The sequence below is a fragment of the Ochotona curzoniae genome, unplaced genomic scaffold (genome assembly GCF_017591425.1).
Source record: "Ochotona curzoniae isolate NIBS_2020 unplaced genomic scaffold, NIBS_Ocur_1.0 contig_66, whole genome shotgun sequence".
Taxonomy (NCBI): domain Eukaryota; kingdom Metazoa; phylum Chordata; class Mammalia; order Lagomorpha; family Ochotonidae; genus Ochotona; species Ochotona curzoniae.
The window spans coordinates 19,062,310-19,077,961 of record NW_024466512.1 but is presented as its reverse complement, the minus strand read 5'-3'; the positions used below and the strand labels follow the sequence as shown (position 1 = coordinate 19,077,961).

General features: G+C 42.3%; 1 protein-coding gene across 1 annotated transcript in view; it reads left to right on the top strand.

Moving 5' to 3' along the window:
- Positions 1 to 15,652, top strand: part of SORCS3 (sortilin related VPS10 domain containing receptor 3) — a 546,072-nt gene that overhangs the window by 123,138 nt on the left and 407,282 nt on the right. The gene's annotated exons all lie outside the window — the stretch shown is intronic.

The window sequence follows — 15,652 nt, the reverse complement described above, 5'->3', positions numbered from 1 at the left end:
ACTGCTCGTCAGGCCTGCTTCAAGCTTTCACTGTTGTCCTGGTCCTTGCAATTCAAACAAAACAAAACAAAACAAAACAAAAAAAGTTCCTCTGGTTCCTCTGTTGTAGCTGCTTCTGCTTCTGCCCTGTTCTGCTGCCGTCATCTGTTCACTGGGTCTCCTTCAGAGGAAGGAGCTGAGCTGGGCTACAGGTGGAGATCTAGAGTTCTACAGATACACGGCTGCTTTTGTGTGTACATGTGTGATAGAGTGGTGAACATGTGTGTGTAGCCACAAGCATACAGACATGGCTGGGCTATACTTTTACTTCTCTGTGGTCAGAGCTGGAGCCAGGTGCTTGAATTGTTGGTATTACCAGTCTTGAGGTAGCTTTGTTTTTTCTAAATCTCCCTTATGATGTTTCCAGTGACTGAAATCACTGTCACATCTCTGCAGGTTACATTCTGAGCCTGGGGTTCTTGATTTGGCTTAGGGGTATGTCACAGGGTTGTCTAGCATTGCTCAGCCATGATGAATCTGCCGTTCATCATAGCTTCTCTGCTTCCATCGAGAAAAGGCAAAGAACTTGGGAACTAAGAGTTTGGGTGGTGGTCTGCTCTTTGTCTGGGTCAGGGGTGCTGGTGTAGTACAGACTGCTCTGAGCATCCTGTCACTGAAAACTAGAAGGGCACAGTAGTGCTGGGAGACTTTGAAGGTTGCAAACATGTCTAATTCATCTTTACCATCAGTGCAGTAGCTATGTCTTACACATGGTCATCAGCCTATTCTTGGGTACCTGCAGCATGAGATCAGCAAAGGGCTTTTCCTACTTATGTGTGATCTATAGGAGTGTGATAGGAAATACACTACCCAAAAGCTGAGTATTGGCCTGCGATATTTTTCTCATCTTGCAGGTAAATTATAGAATTTGAGCCAAGTCACATGATGTCTTTGAATGTCAGTTTCTTCTGACTGTGAAATGGGTGGATTGGGTTTCCAGTTACTGTCTGGGAATCCTGGGCGGTTTCTCAGGGGCTTCACAGAAGACTGATGGGAAATGTTAGGTGTTGTGTAGGAGCCTGATCATATTGAATAGTTATGATGTTTGTGTTTTCACATTGGGATGGTTGAGTCCTTGAGTTCTCACTGGGCTTTGAGTCATTGAGTTTTGCAGATCATCTAATTGAGGAATGACAAGATTTGATCATTCAAGCTTCTTTCCTACTCTAATTTTTTTTAGGATTTTTGAAACTGGAAATTTCATCAGTCTATATAGTAGGGTAGTTCTTTATACACTGATGATTCCAATTCCTGTTTTTAGGCAGCCTTCTTAACAGACTGGGTCTTCAACAAATTTGTGGTAAGCTAAGCTTATTTTGATGCAAAAGTAATTCTGAAATCCATGTGTGTTCTGTTCATAATACATGCTCCTCATGAATGCTTTGAAGACCTGCCATATCCTCAACTTTCCTGAAATTTGTCCTGGTAGATTGTGAATGTGAATATTGCACCAGAGGCAGTCCTGGTTAAAGTGGAAAATGAAGAGAAGTCTTCATTGGTGTCTTCTCTGCTCCAGGTTATTTGGCCATATTCCATTCTCAAAGGACCCTGGGGCCTGGCCAGGTCTCACAGTGGAGAGGTCATTTTACAGCCTAACTGTGAATGAAGCGTTAGCAGAGAGCAATTCTGTCTTAATCTTTTAAAATATTCTTGGGACTTCTGAAGCCAGAGGGTCTAAACCCATTCTCAAGAAGTGATTCTCTGATGATGAAATCCAACTTTGTAGATCAGTTGAGTGGCAGGGAGTTAAGGTAGGTGTGGGCTGTTTCCCACATCCTTCACCTGCTGCTGCTTCATCACTTCTGGGTATTTGCCTTAGAGGTATATTTATTTGTTTCACAGAAGTGTTTGCAAAACGAAATCCTTCAGAATACTAATCCTAAATTCTCTGAGATAAAAGGATTCTGTGGCCAAAGGCCTATGGGGAAATGCTGGCTGTTCTATTTCCCTCTTGGAGATTTGCCGTGCACCACGATCTGTTTCAGCCTCTGAGAAATCCATCAAGGAAGAGTCCTGTTTATCCTTGCCTAACCCAGACTTTTTCTTAACTCTTTGACCATAGTCTCCTATTTTCCTCCGAAAAGCATCCCACAGAGCTGGTGCTCCCCAGAGCATGGCTTTAGGAGAACAGAGCAGCAGTCTTCACTCAGTTCTGTTCCCCAGAAGACACCGGGCAAGGTCTGCAGACATCTTGAGTGATCACAGTTGCACAGGGGAAGGTATTCTTGGCATCTGATGAGTTGAGCCAGGAGGCTACTAAGTATCCTACAATGCACAGGACAGCCTTGCACCACAAAGAATGATTTGACACCGAACATCTCCAATGCTAAACTTGAGAAACTTTGTTCTAGAGTGGAAGAAAGTGTTGAAATGCAGCAGGATGTATTTAAGCACAACACCAAGTAGGTCATCAAGGCAGGTCTTTGAAGGGAAGGAATGTTTTCTGGGTGGTGCTGGGGGAGAGACACCTGGGTAGGTATCCTTGCACACAATTGTGACAAGCCCAGCTCAGCTGCACTTGTGCTCAGTGGCTTGGAACGCTTTCACAACTCTCCACCATGTGGCCCCTTCCCAGGCAGGGTCTGGGACTGGGCTGATGTGGCTCATTACCTTGGTCTTTTCCATCCTATGATTTATAGGAGAGACTTTACTGTTGTAGGAGGGGCTTCTAGACCCAGCTTGCAGGTACTGCTTTTTGTATTTCTTTCATCACGTGCTCAGTGGAATCTGTGGTCTTGGAGAACTTCCTGCTCAAGGACTTTGGAGAACTGTGACAGCGGAGCACCGATGAGGCCCTCACTGTTCTCCCTAGAGATGGAGCTGCTTGAATCGGGGAGACTGCAGGTTGAGTTCTGCTGACTCACAAGCATCACTGTTCTGCTTTATGGAAACATAAATCACCGAGACTTAAACAACCCCCTTCTCTGTGATTCTCTTGTACTTGACGCCAAGCACACTTTTTTTTTCCCTCCACCAAGTCAATGTTAGCTCCAGAATGAGCAACTGTCAGTCCAAAGAAAAAGGTGCTCAGGGCAAGATTCTGCAATGGAAGAATTGTGCAGGATTAGGAAAGTCTGCCTTGGTGTCTGGCACTGAATCTTGCATTTAAGCATGACTTGAGAAGCATTTTAAGGAACCATTTAGAACCTTCTACTGCCCCCAGGCAGTAAAGTCTAGTCTCCATTTTCAGTTTGCTCTATGGAGCACTACAGAACTCCCACCTACCCACTATTGTCCCTCAAATGATTGAGCTGGGCTCACAGCTAAGCCAGGTACTCACCAGCACAAATGGCAGACCTGCACAGTCATGACATCACTGATATCATCACTTGGACGGTCTCCCATGTTTCGTGGAGGTCAGGAACAGGAGGACACGGGACCGTAGGAACTGACTCATCAGTTGTTCACACTCCCCAAAGCTTTTGCTAAGGGAGGAGAAAATGAGGCAGTTGAGGCAGAAGCAAGAGTGTGGTCATGTTCAAGCCTTACTGCTGCCATAATGGGGGATAAAACTGACTTTCCTAATCCCTCCGTGCTCTTGGATGAGGATTCACTGATGCTAAAGTCTCCTTTGCTGGCAGCAGCATTGTACAGAATAATGAACACTTTTGCAATGGGCCATATTTATACCTTGCTTCTCTGCTGGATCTGCATGGTTGGGGCTTGCTAATGATTGGTAATGAATCCAATAAAATGAGCAAATCCCTTCTTTCTGGTAAGAGCACATATTGTTGGAGGGCCAGGAAAGTCTTAAACTGGTTTATTTGCTTGCGCCAGTAAGCATTTTGATTATGGCTATGAGTCTAACTTAACTATCTGATACTGCACCAGTGTGTGAAGCAAAATGGGCCAGTGAGATGTCTTGTTTCAGACACAATTTGCTTCTGTACAAGGTTGTGATAACCCCCACTGAAAAGGGACAGCGAAGTCCAGGACAGTTAGACTCGAAGAAATTGCTTTTCCATAATTGGTACCATTTCTTTTTCCTTTTAAAAATACCTAGGCCATTATTCCATCTCTGGATCCCCAATGAAATGCAGTGTGGGGAAAAAGATCACACTGAAATTAGAGTTGCAAGCAGGTAATGAGGATGAGGTATAAGCAAAGAGCTCCCTGCCTGTGACAGTGGAGCCTACAGTTCAGTGTGGCTGCATTCTGCCTTCAGAGAAACTTGTTGACAGCCTACAGCGAGGAACCCATTACTGTGACTGGGACAGCTTCTGCTATCTATAATGTCAGTGGAGATTTACTAAAAGACTGTGCGCATAGCAGCTCCCTCCAGATGAGTCTGGGGAGGCAAGCTCTTGGATTTTATATTGCTGAGGACCACAGCTCTGCTGAGACATTTGTTCTGTTTCTCAGGGTCGCTGCATCCAGGTAAGAAGATGAAGAAATTAAATTTAGTGGTGACTGTGTTAATAAAGAAACCAAAAATAGAGTCAAAAGACCATTTATCATTGAGCTATGGGACTGGAAGTCTGGAACTGTAACCTTGATGGCTGTGAGTTGGGGTGTGGTTAAACCACTTAAGGCCCACCCACAATGTGGAATAGTATGCAAGTGTTAAAAGGAATGGGGACATTCCACTGATAAAGACTGATCTGTATGATATAATGTAAAGTTCAGTGTTGCTCATATGCTTCCAGTGGTATAAAAGCAGAGTAATGTGTGGCTACATTCCTTGCATCTACAAGGAAGATCCCTGGGAGGGGTCCCCAAAATTTTATAGTAGGGTTTGCCTCTTGGGAGATCCTCATTGAGAGATAGCAGAGGCAGGAAAGCCTTTTTGTGGGAAAACCTTGTATGCATTTGGATTTCTTTTTGTGTGTGTTTTTTTTAAACAGTGTGATAGTATTTCTTAATCATAAATTTAGAAGATGAATTTCAAATGTGAAAAGGGCTAGCAAGGTTTGCTTTTGCACAGACAAGCAGGCTGTGGTTTGGGTGTGAGTAACTGAGGCTACCCAGAAATGAGAAGTTTTCTACAGGAACTTGCATTACTATATGGAATTTATCACTGCTAACAATGAGTAAGAACCAGCTCCTGTCAGGTGAGCTATAGTCCTAGCTTCATTTATGGGGATGGATTGAGTATATTATGGTCCATATAAATTGTATTTATACCACACTGATATGTCCTGGGCCATCTATTAGAAGCTCCAGCTTCCCTTTGATGACATCATTGTCTTCCACTGGCTTGCTCCCACCCCCTTGCCCATGTCGTGTTCTATATTTCAGCAGGGTAGGGTGGACACTCTATTTCTTGACTTAGAATCCCTGTCCTGTGAACCAGAGGTCAAAGAGGTGTCACAAGTATGTGAAATGGTTAAATGAGAAGCGATATGGAGCGGCGAGACCTTTGACAAATCGGTGTGTTATGTTTCTCTTGAAAACAAATTCATCTTAATAAATATCTTTAGGTTGTACCTTATTCAAGATCCACACTTGTACCATGCTTTTCCCAAACCTGTCTTTGATGTCCCCTCTTCTTCTGTCTATTATGCTCAGTCCTGCTGGTCTGATACAACATGTGCCTGGGTGTAGGGAGGTTGCCAGATGACCGGGGGGGTAGTCTTTGTATTTCTGCACATTCTACCTCAAGATGTTTTAAGGCGTTTGATCTGCTCTCTTGGGTGTCCGATTCCTGGAGGCCGGGAATTTGTTCCCGTCTGCACTTTGGGCAGAGGATCACTCATGTTGCCCTGGGCTGTTCTTTGAAAACCCAAGCCTTGCAGGGTATTCCTGCATTGTAGTATAGCACTGGATGCTTTCTTGCTAGGCGGGAATTGTACAAACACGATTTGCTAAGAAAATGCAACACTGGTGTGCAATCATTCTTCGCACCTTGAGTATTCAGAGAGAGAGAACCTGGTATGCATGGAGAAAGAAGCTTACATTTTGAAAGTGTGGCAGTTTGTCAGGGAACATGTATCTATTTGACCTGCTGCTATCACTCACTTCTAAAGAATCCCTGGCTGTAGGACTTTTGGGGTACCAATTCATCTTGCTGGCTCCCTCTGGCTCTCAGGCATGTTCCCTGTACCACAGGCCTTGACTTTGTTCAGTTCAGGACTTTTTATTCAGGCAGTTCAAGATTTTATCCCTATCCTGGTTGGTCTCAATGTGGTATAATGACTTCGGTGCCAGTGCCTATATAACTCTGCTTGGTACCTGCTATACAGGGATTTCTACCCCAGGATGGAGAAGGACAGCCCACCCAGGTTCTGTACCATGCTGCTTCTCTGCCCCATAGCAGTGCTGTTGTGCAGACTGTATCCAAAGCTACCTGAGTACTAAATCACATGATGCAGCAGAGAGTGGTTCCTGTAAATCACTGGAGACAGTGCTACAAAGACAATGGAGGGTGCATAAATTCAAGTATTTAGCCAGAAATCCATTAGCTAGGGCAGACAGAAAGAAATGAGGATCATAAACAAACCACTTCCTGGTAGAAGTTTTCAGTGATGTGATAGTAGGAGAAGGAGAATCAAAAGCAAACTGTGTCATAAAAATGGGTAGAGAAAAGCAGAAGGGCAAGACAAGCTCTTCCAGATGACAGAAGAGGAAACACTCTGTTCTTGAGTTAGAATTCCCAGGTGAACTGCCGACTGTTGGAAGGCCCTGTCTCTACGGCCAGATGGTTTGCTCATCGAGTGGCTCAAGTGCCACTTGCTCTCTGACACCTTCTCTTCGTGCTCCAGGTGAAAACAGATCCCTTGAAGGTTTAGTCTGTTACATTGCTTGTCTGTCTCTTGGCTCTGATTTTCTACAGAAGCAATGCATAAGTTCTTATTTTTTTCTCCTACAATTTTGTAAGATGTTTGAAGGTAGAGAGTATGTGTGATTGACAATTCAGTAGCTCTTTTGCTCATCAGTGTATGCAAAGTATAGTGCTCTTTGTGGAGACCAGGATGAGTAACACATGGTCCCAGAACTAAAGGCATTTACCTTGAGCTACATCAAGTACAGTTCTTTGCATAGTGTTTAAACAATTTCGTTTGAATAACCACAGCTTAGCCCTTTCTTCCCTGTTGGGAGAATGAAGAAATTGAGGTCTGTGGCTACTTGACCTCCAGAAGATGACAGTCTTACTTTGCATAAGGTTTGAAAGCCAGGCAACAGGCTTTTTTGGAGGTGTGTGTAGGTGGGGTCTGTTTTATAAGCAGCCAAAAATGCCGTTCTCTTGGCAATTTGCCTTGCACCTCAGGGATATGAGACTCCAGAATCAGCCCTGGCCTCAGTGTCTGGAATGGAATGCCCAGGGTACCACTGAGAGTTAAATAACAGTCAGGAACTGTCTGAAGCAAGGTCTTTGTATGGATGGGTGTGTGTGAGAAAGACATTAGAAGAGTTTTGTGAGATGAAGTGAAGTCTCTGCTGGAAGGAGGAGGCAGGATCTCAGGGCTAAGATGACTGGTCAGTGTCATGGACAGCTCCCTCTTTGCCCGATCACCTTGGAGATGCTGGTAGATTCCTGGGCAGTATGGTCTCAAACATGGCTTCATTTAGTCCATCGTCAAGCTAGGAAAACGATCTTTCCTCTTCCAGGCTGTTTTGCAGGGGAGTTGGAGTTGGGTAATAACGGAGGAAACTGTCTTGTCAAACCCCTGACTTCATGCAAGTACAATACTGCCTCTGTTGAACAGATGGATTTGGAGAGTCCTGGTGAAACTTTAGAATTCAAAACTGCCAGGGAGAGCTCTATAGTGACGGTGGTTAGTGGAGTGTAGACAACTGTTGTATGAATCTCAAGAAGGCTTCAGAGAAGCAGGCTGTCGTTTCAGGTAAAACCCAGGATTTTCTGAGCTGGAGTCTAAGACCACCCCGCCCTCAGCCTTGGAGCACATGGGGATGCTGGTGTCTTGAGTTTTTCCTGTTCTGGCTGCAGTGCTTGGGTGAGGCACCAAGAACAGAACAGGGAGCCCGTGTTTCTTCAAGGCTGTCTGTTAAAGATTTATTTTTATTATTTTTTAATTGGAAAGGCGGATATACAGAGAGGAGAGACAGAGAGGAAGATCTTCTGTCCGATGATTCACTCCCCAAGTGAGCGCAACGGGCCGATACTATGCCGATCCGAAGCCAGGAGCCTCTTCCGGGTCTCCCACACGGGTGCAGGTTCCCAAAGCTTTGGGCCGTCCTCGACTGCTTTCCCAGGCCACAGGCAGGGAGCTGGAAGGGAAGCGGGGCTGCCGGGATTAGAACCGGCGCCCATATGGGATCCCGGGCGTGCAAGGCGAGGACCTTTAACCACTTGCGCCACAGCGCCGGGCCCATCTTCAAGGCTGTCTGGAACTGGAGCAGCCACAGGTACACGGAATCCTGAACCAAGTGAGTAAATTGGCCCTGCTCTCCTGATTCATGAGTCAATTTAGTTTTTGCTGAAATGTGTATTTTTCAGATGACTGTGCTACTGTGGGACAATGGAGCACAGTCAAAGTCGGGATTCTTTAGGCAGTTGCAGTCAGATCAGACAATCAAATCAGAAAGAAAAGAAGGAAGCAAAACTAATGAGAAAATTCTGGACCTGTGTCTGCATTCTGTGCAGAGAGAAGCTCATGTTTAGGTGGTAGATCAGGTCTGAAATCAAACCTCAGGTTTCAGGAAAGCCAGGGTCATTTAAAAAAACACCTGCAACATCATGCACCTGTCCTGTTGAAAGTATCTCAGTTGTAGGACTTGGAGTGAAGGAGGTGGAGATGCTGTGATCCTCCCAAGACCTGCTCGCCGCCACCTACTTAGCCAGTGCAGCTTTGATGCCATTCAGAGTCATAGCCTCCTGTGGCACGTGGTTGGTTCCTCTTTTAGACGGCATTTCATTCTGCTTTGCTTCATTAGTTAAGCACGTTAATGACTTTATAAGACCATTTGGTCCTTCAAAGCAATGGATGTTTTATTCCCCTTGGATTGCTCATAGCACTTGCACTATTCCTGGCCATTAGAAGAAATGCAATGAATATTTATCCTTATGGCTGTTGGAACGTTTCCTGCTTGGGGAAGTGAAATTTTAACTGTTCTCGATGTCATAGTGGCTAAAATTCTTCTTGACAACTATTTTCTCCAAAAGCAACTTTGATCATAAAACTTCCGATAGCACTTATTTAAATGTCCCTACTTTCTTAAATTCCTATATTTTGATAATTTGTGCATCATTCTCTGTTTTGTCCAGATTGTGCTACTCTAGATGGATTCTGAGCTTCCTGGTCTTTCACAGTGGCTAGATCCTTGCTTAGGGCTGAGAGATTTCCCAAGTTTATACCTTGATGTGGAATTTTGTTATGTAATAGAAGAGGAAATCATTAGCATGTAAATCAGGTGATACGTTGTATTTTTCCCCCATTTTAATCGTCTTGACAAACCTAGAGCAAACATTGTTATTGCCCAAGTCCATTTTTGAGAAACAGATTCTTATCACTTAAAAATGAATTATTTTGAAAGTCAGATAACCCAACCTCATCCACGTGAGATTTTTTTAGCCTAGAGTGGCTGAATAGGAAGTTAGATTTTGTGTACAGTAAACATAGACTGTGCAGTTACTCTAATAAAATAATGAGTCTTTTTTTTTTTTGCCCAAGGTCTCACCGTAATTTGTGAACATATATTTCAATTCCAGGAATACCTATTCAGATGCCTCTAGTATTTCCTGATCAAGGGTTCAGCAAGGAAAGACTGCATACAATTTACTTCTGTGCCACAGGAGACCACTGAAAACATACTGGGGAGTTAAATAGGAGATCTGTAATATGTATTGCAATAGAGCTGTATTCTAGAAAATTGAAAGATGAATGGGATGCTTCAAGCAGAAAGAGAGTCAAGACAATGACACTTTGATTTTCCAAGGAGAAGGTGATGGAAATGTAGACTGAAGTTGCAGATAGTAGTCTAGGATAAATTATCCTAGAAAGAATTGGTAAGAGTTAGCAATAACTGAATGAGTTTAGAGAACAATGAGGTCAGTGTGGCTTTTCAGTCAAGTGCTGTGGATTCTGGAAAGGGAAATGATTGAATGATGGCTTTAGAGACAGAAGGTAGGGCGTCTTATGTATGAGAAGATACAGGAGAAGGAGATTGAGGAAGGTTTGATGCATGATTATGTGAACCTGTGTTTCCAGGGTTTTCCAGAAAACAGTTGAATTCCTAGGGTCAACGGAGGAGATCTGGATGAGAGAGAAGTTTGGATCCCTTTCATTTCGATGATAATGAAGCTGTCCAAGTGCTTGAAATTCCCCTGGAGCAGACTGTGGAGACAGAGGAAGGGCTGAAATTGGAATGAAATTTCAGTATTTGCTGAGGCAAGTTAGCCACATCCAAGAAGTGACCAGCCGATTGTTAGGACACAAAGGCTTGAGCTTTTTTCCCATCTTTTTTTTCCACTGCAGAGAAAACATGTGGCTGCCAAGGTCCTTAACAGCCTCTGTGAATTCTAAGTTTTCCCTATCCTAATCATTCATCCTTCAATTTCCGGAACTGTCGTGGTTCCAAATTGATCTACTTGCAGACTTCATGTTGCTATTTTTGTCAAATCTTGTATCCACGATTTAGATTTGGAAGATCTGGTATATGTGTGTCACTGATCAGCTCTGTGCTTTGAAATATGAGGCGTGATACTTCTTTTTTTTTAAGATTTGATGGTTGGGGTATTTTCTGTGATGAAGCCAGTGATGGACAACCAAATGGCTTATGCAAATGGGAAGCAGTACCAGTGATAAGGGGAGGACCGAGCTCATTACAGAAGATGGGCATGGAGCAGAGGGTAAGAGTTCAGAGGAACTTCTCCAGAGAAAGAAGAGCTACAGGAATTCCAGGGAAAAGGGACTAGAGACCCTCCAAGAGGACAGTTTCATCAAAAAGATCAACCAAGAGCCTGTGTGTGTGATGCACACAGCACACACACAAACATGTGCATGCACACACACAAGGAGTGGAGAGAAAGAGCAAAAGAGAGATTTTTTTTTATCTGATGTAGTTTAATTGTAGGAGATTTCAGAAGTTACTTTAGTAGATACCATAGGAGAGGAATTGATGGGGAGGAGAATGGAATTAGAGCATAAGTTTGTTTTGACATAACAATGTTTGAAATCACATCCCGTCCTCCCCCCCTCCCCTCCAAAAAAAACTCATGAAAAATGGAATTAGAAGACATGTTGATTTTGGTGCAAAGAAAGGAAATCCTTGTGTAGTTTTAAGTATGTATTTTCCATGAGCATTTGGAAGGTGCTTTATCTCAGTACTGCACTGCAGATTTTGCTGGCAAAAGTTGAGATTTCTGTGGTGTCAATGAGATATAGTAGAACTTAGATTTCAGGGCTTGGTGGCATGAGCTTTCCGTGCTTCTCCACCATTAGGAAGGCTGTAGATAGACTCCATGAGGGGTGTGAAGCTGAGTAAACTCCTCACAGCTGTTGGTCTTGGTAGATAAGCATTTGCAGAAGTATCAGATCCAAATTCCCCTTTTCATAATAAATACTCTGAAAGATTCATTTTACAGTACTAAAAATGACAAGTAACCTGCCCACACACATAATTAAATCAACATAATACTCAAACATAAAGCAGAAACAATAGAGTAATTCGTAACAAAATGCTGTGTTTAAGCAAATGCTCAGGTACGGTTATAGGAGAAGATACAATTACATCATCAAACATTTCTGTAAATAGAATCACCTCAAATAATATACTAACTAATACAAACTGATCAGGGTTGTTGTATTGGCAGTTCAAGCTCTGTGAGTGACATTGTCATTTACTGTGATTTTTTTTTAAATCCTGTGAATCACTTTTTATACAGTTCTTTATAAAACAAAAGTCGGTCTTTCCTGAACCTACCTTCTGTTTGCATTCCCAGGAAACTGTTAATTAAAATTGGAATAAAGTAGTTTTTTTATAAAATAAATTTATATTTTCAGTTTGGCTTATGAAAAGCATTCATGTAAGAATGTCTGATGGGACAATTCCAACCTGTGTACATTCAGAAATTTTTCATGATAAAGCATAGTCCAGAATGATCAGTATTCCTGTCTTTTAAATCCAGTATTGCTCATCTATCATGTTCCCAAAGGCCCCCTGAGCGGCTGCCATTTCCCTATTGATCTCTACTATTTTAGAATTGATGGTGGCCCAAAAAGACTTAAGACACTGGAAACTATGCTCATGTTAGTCCCCAGGTCCAGTTCCTGGGCCTATGGGGAGCTGTCCTTGGCCCTGCTTTGAGTTTGCTACCAGCTAATTTGATTTCTACAAACTTGACTAATCCGGAGTCCCACCTGCTTCCCTTGGGTTCCTTCGACCTATGTCTCTGACCTAGACGACTATTTCTGACGTTAGCCCTCTCCACTTTGTGAGTCGTGTGCCCGTCGGTCAGGTCATCTTAACTCTGCTTTGTATTAAGAACCTTCCTGAGCAATCCTCTGTCTTTGGCAACACATTCCTGCTGAGAGCACGAGGAGGAAAGGCTTACCAATACAAGGCTGTTTCACATGAAATGCTTTTCTTGAGTGGAACAGTTTCTCTTCTTGCCTTTGCATTTAGTGGTGCCTGAGAATCCCACAGTTTGTTGTATATTTGTCAAAAGCCAACCAGTGCTAAATACCTCTGTCATTAAAGCTCATAAAGATATTTTCCAAGGTACAAGACTTGTAGTTCATTGAGTGCATAGCAATAGTAACAGATAATACTGGCTCATTTTGTGTGTGAACTCCTTTCTTCCATTTGCTTTGTACCCTGTAGCACATCAAAAAGAATATCTCAGCTTAAGACTGGTGTGTCTTTAGCACCTTTTTAATATTTGACAGTCTCTTATTTTTTGAAAGAGAAGGCTACAGGCTCAGAGCCCACAGCAGGGAGCAGTATTGACTATAACAGCCTTGTTTACCCTACATTGCAATTATTTTTATGATTACTCTGCAGTTATGGCAGGTGATACTGATTTTTCCATTTTGGTAGTAATACCCAGTTTTCTTTCAGACTCAATTAATTTTAGTAAAAAGGAGAGTCAGTTGAAAGAAACACATAAAATTCAGTATAGATGTTACACAAATGTAGCCTGTAAAGAAGGTGATGTGGGAAGGATTGAGGTTTGGGAAACAGTGCTATTTGGCATCCTTCAAGGGGCAAGCACCTGTGTGTAACACAGTTTCCAGAGCAGAAGCAGGGCATACTGTCAGGGTGAGGATTGGCTGTCCATTAAATCATTGGTTTCTTTTACAGACCCACTGTGCTCTGTTTACCATTCTTGTTGCCTCTTTGTCCCTGGATAGGAAAGTTGCATGTTAATGACTCATATAATCGGTGATGAATGGCCCCAGCTTGTCAGTCTCTGACACTTTGAGTGTTCAGTAATTTCATTATCTGCCCATTTCTAATGTCCATGCCTAATGATATGGAATAGGCCAGGATTCTCAAGAATTATTCTGCCTTAAGGAAGGGTGACATTCCTTGAAAGGAGGCATTTTCCATTTTCCTCCCCAGTTTAGAACAAAGAAAGACCAGGGCTGAACATACTTTTTTTTTTTTTTTCAAAAAGCAGATTAAACAGCTTAGGTGAAGGTTCTGTACAAAGAAACCTTTGGTGACTAATAATGGTCCTTGTGCTAAATGTTTTCTAAATCAAAATGGACTTATTACTAATTTTTTTTCTCAATTTTTTTTCTCAAATGTATTTTTACAACAAGCATTGATGTAGATTGTGCATCAAATAAATGAGATCAAAGGAGTTATGTTTCCTGAAAGTTCCATAAAGCCGAGCTGTTTGCTAAACAAACCTTGGTCAGTTTTGCTTCTCTGAAGAAAAGTAGCATAACCTTGAGTCTGAAACAAGGCATATATATATATATTTTTTTTTAATAGAGAAGTAGTCTGTAAGTGTTCTTGGTGCCTACAATATTGTTTGCAATTGTCTCACTGACTCCTGTGTGGTTCACACATTTATTTCATTTAATTTTTATATTGTCACAATGTCACCTACGGTAGCTTCAGAGAGATTAAGTCAATTATACAGAACAGGAAAGAGATTAGGACTCAGATTGCACATGCTTTCCTGTTGTCAGTTTATCCAAAGTCCATACATTTTGGATTTGGTTGTCTTCTTAGAGTTCCTAGCTTCTGCTGAAATATTACTCCTACCACATTTACTTGCATGATGCTCCCAAAGACAGTAATCTTGGAGGACTGAAAAAAAGGGATCTTAAATACTTCATAAAACAAACCAAAAAAAAAAACCCTCACGTATACATATTCATGGATTCCAATCCAGATGTACTGAATCAGAATGAGACTTTGTCCTTTCTTTAAAAAGTCCAGTGTGTATTTGTAGTAAAAAGTGAAGTTTGGGAAATGGTACATAATCCTTTTCTGTAATTCCAGAGGTGTAAATAGAAACATTAAATAACCAGTAAGGGTCTAGGTGACCAGAAAGGAATGGATGTAGCTGGAGTAGGGCCTAAACCTCCATACCAAGGCTTCAGTTCAGACTATTAGGGACATTGGCAGATCTGAGCAGCAAATCTGGGACTTCTGGATATTGGTGCAACTTGTTGGGAGGCTGGTTACTAATAAAATGCATAGCATGTCAGCATTTCAACTTACATGTCTATACCATGGAGTCATAGTTGAGCATCAATTTTGAAAATCCCATTGTAAGAGACTTCAAGCTAGTTGAGAGGGTCTTTTTTTCCCCCATAACACTTGTATTTCTCTGAATCTGTTAGCTATCTACATAAGAATCGTGGGGAAGCTCTTTTTAAAAATGCAACTTAGATGACATCCCACATCTATTAGGATGGTGAAATTCTGAAATACCGATAACATCTACTGCTGGCAGAGGTGTGGAGCAACAGGAACTCTAAGTTATTGCTGGTAAGGAGTGCAAAATGGCACAGCCTGTTGGAAAGCAATTTGGCAGTTTCTTACACAACTAAATATATTCTCACCATATGATCCAATTATCACACTCTTTGGTCTTTACCCAAATGAGTTGGAAACGTATGTCCACACAAAAACTTGCACATGGATGTTTATAGCAACTTTATCCATAGTTGTCAAAACTTGGAGACAACTAAATTCTCTTCAGTAGGTGAATGGGTGAACTGTGGTAGATGCATACATTGGAATGTTATTCTGTATTAGGAATGAGCTATGAAGCCATGTTCAGATATGTGAAATAAGTCAATCTGAAGAGGCCACATTCCATATTCTGTATATGCAAATATTTTAGGAATGGAAGCACTGTGGAGATGTCCAGATTGTTGCTTGCCAGTAATTTGCAGAGTGGGAGAAATGAATGGGCAGACCCCCAGTGACTTAATGGAGCCAGAGAACTGTTCTGTATGATATGATAATGGTGAATACTTGGCATTGGACATTTTCGAGGCTCAAAGAATGCAACATCAAGAGTGAACCCTGCTGTGTTTAATAGACTTTGATGGTTTCACGTGTCACTGTTGGTCCCTCTCTGCTTCAGCAGCTGGACAGTAAGGATGCTTCTCCGAGGATAAAGGAGTACATAGGGACTGCCTGTGCTTTCTATTCAATGTTGGCAAGATTCTAAAACTACTCTAAAAATAAAGCCCACGAGAAAAAGCTCGGCATTTAGGGGCTAACTGAATCTAAATGAGGGTAG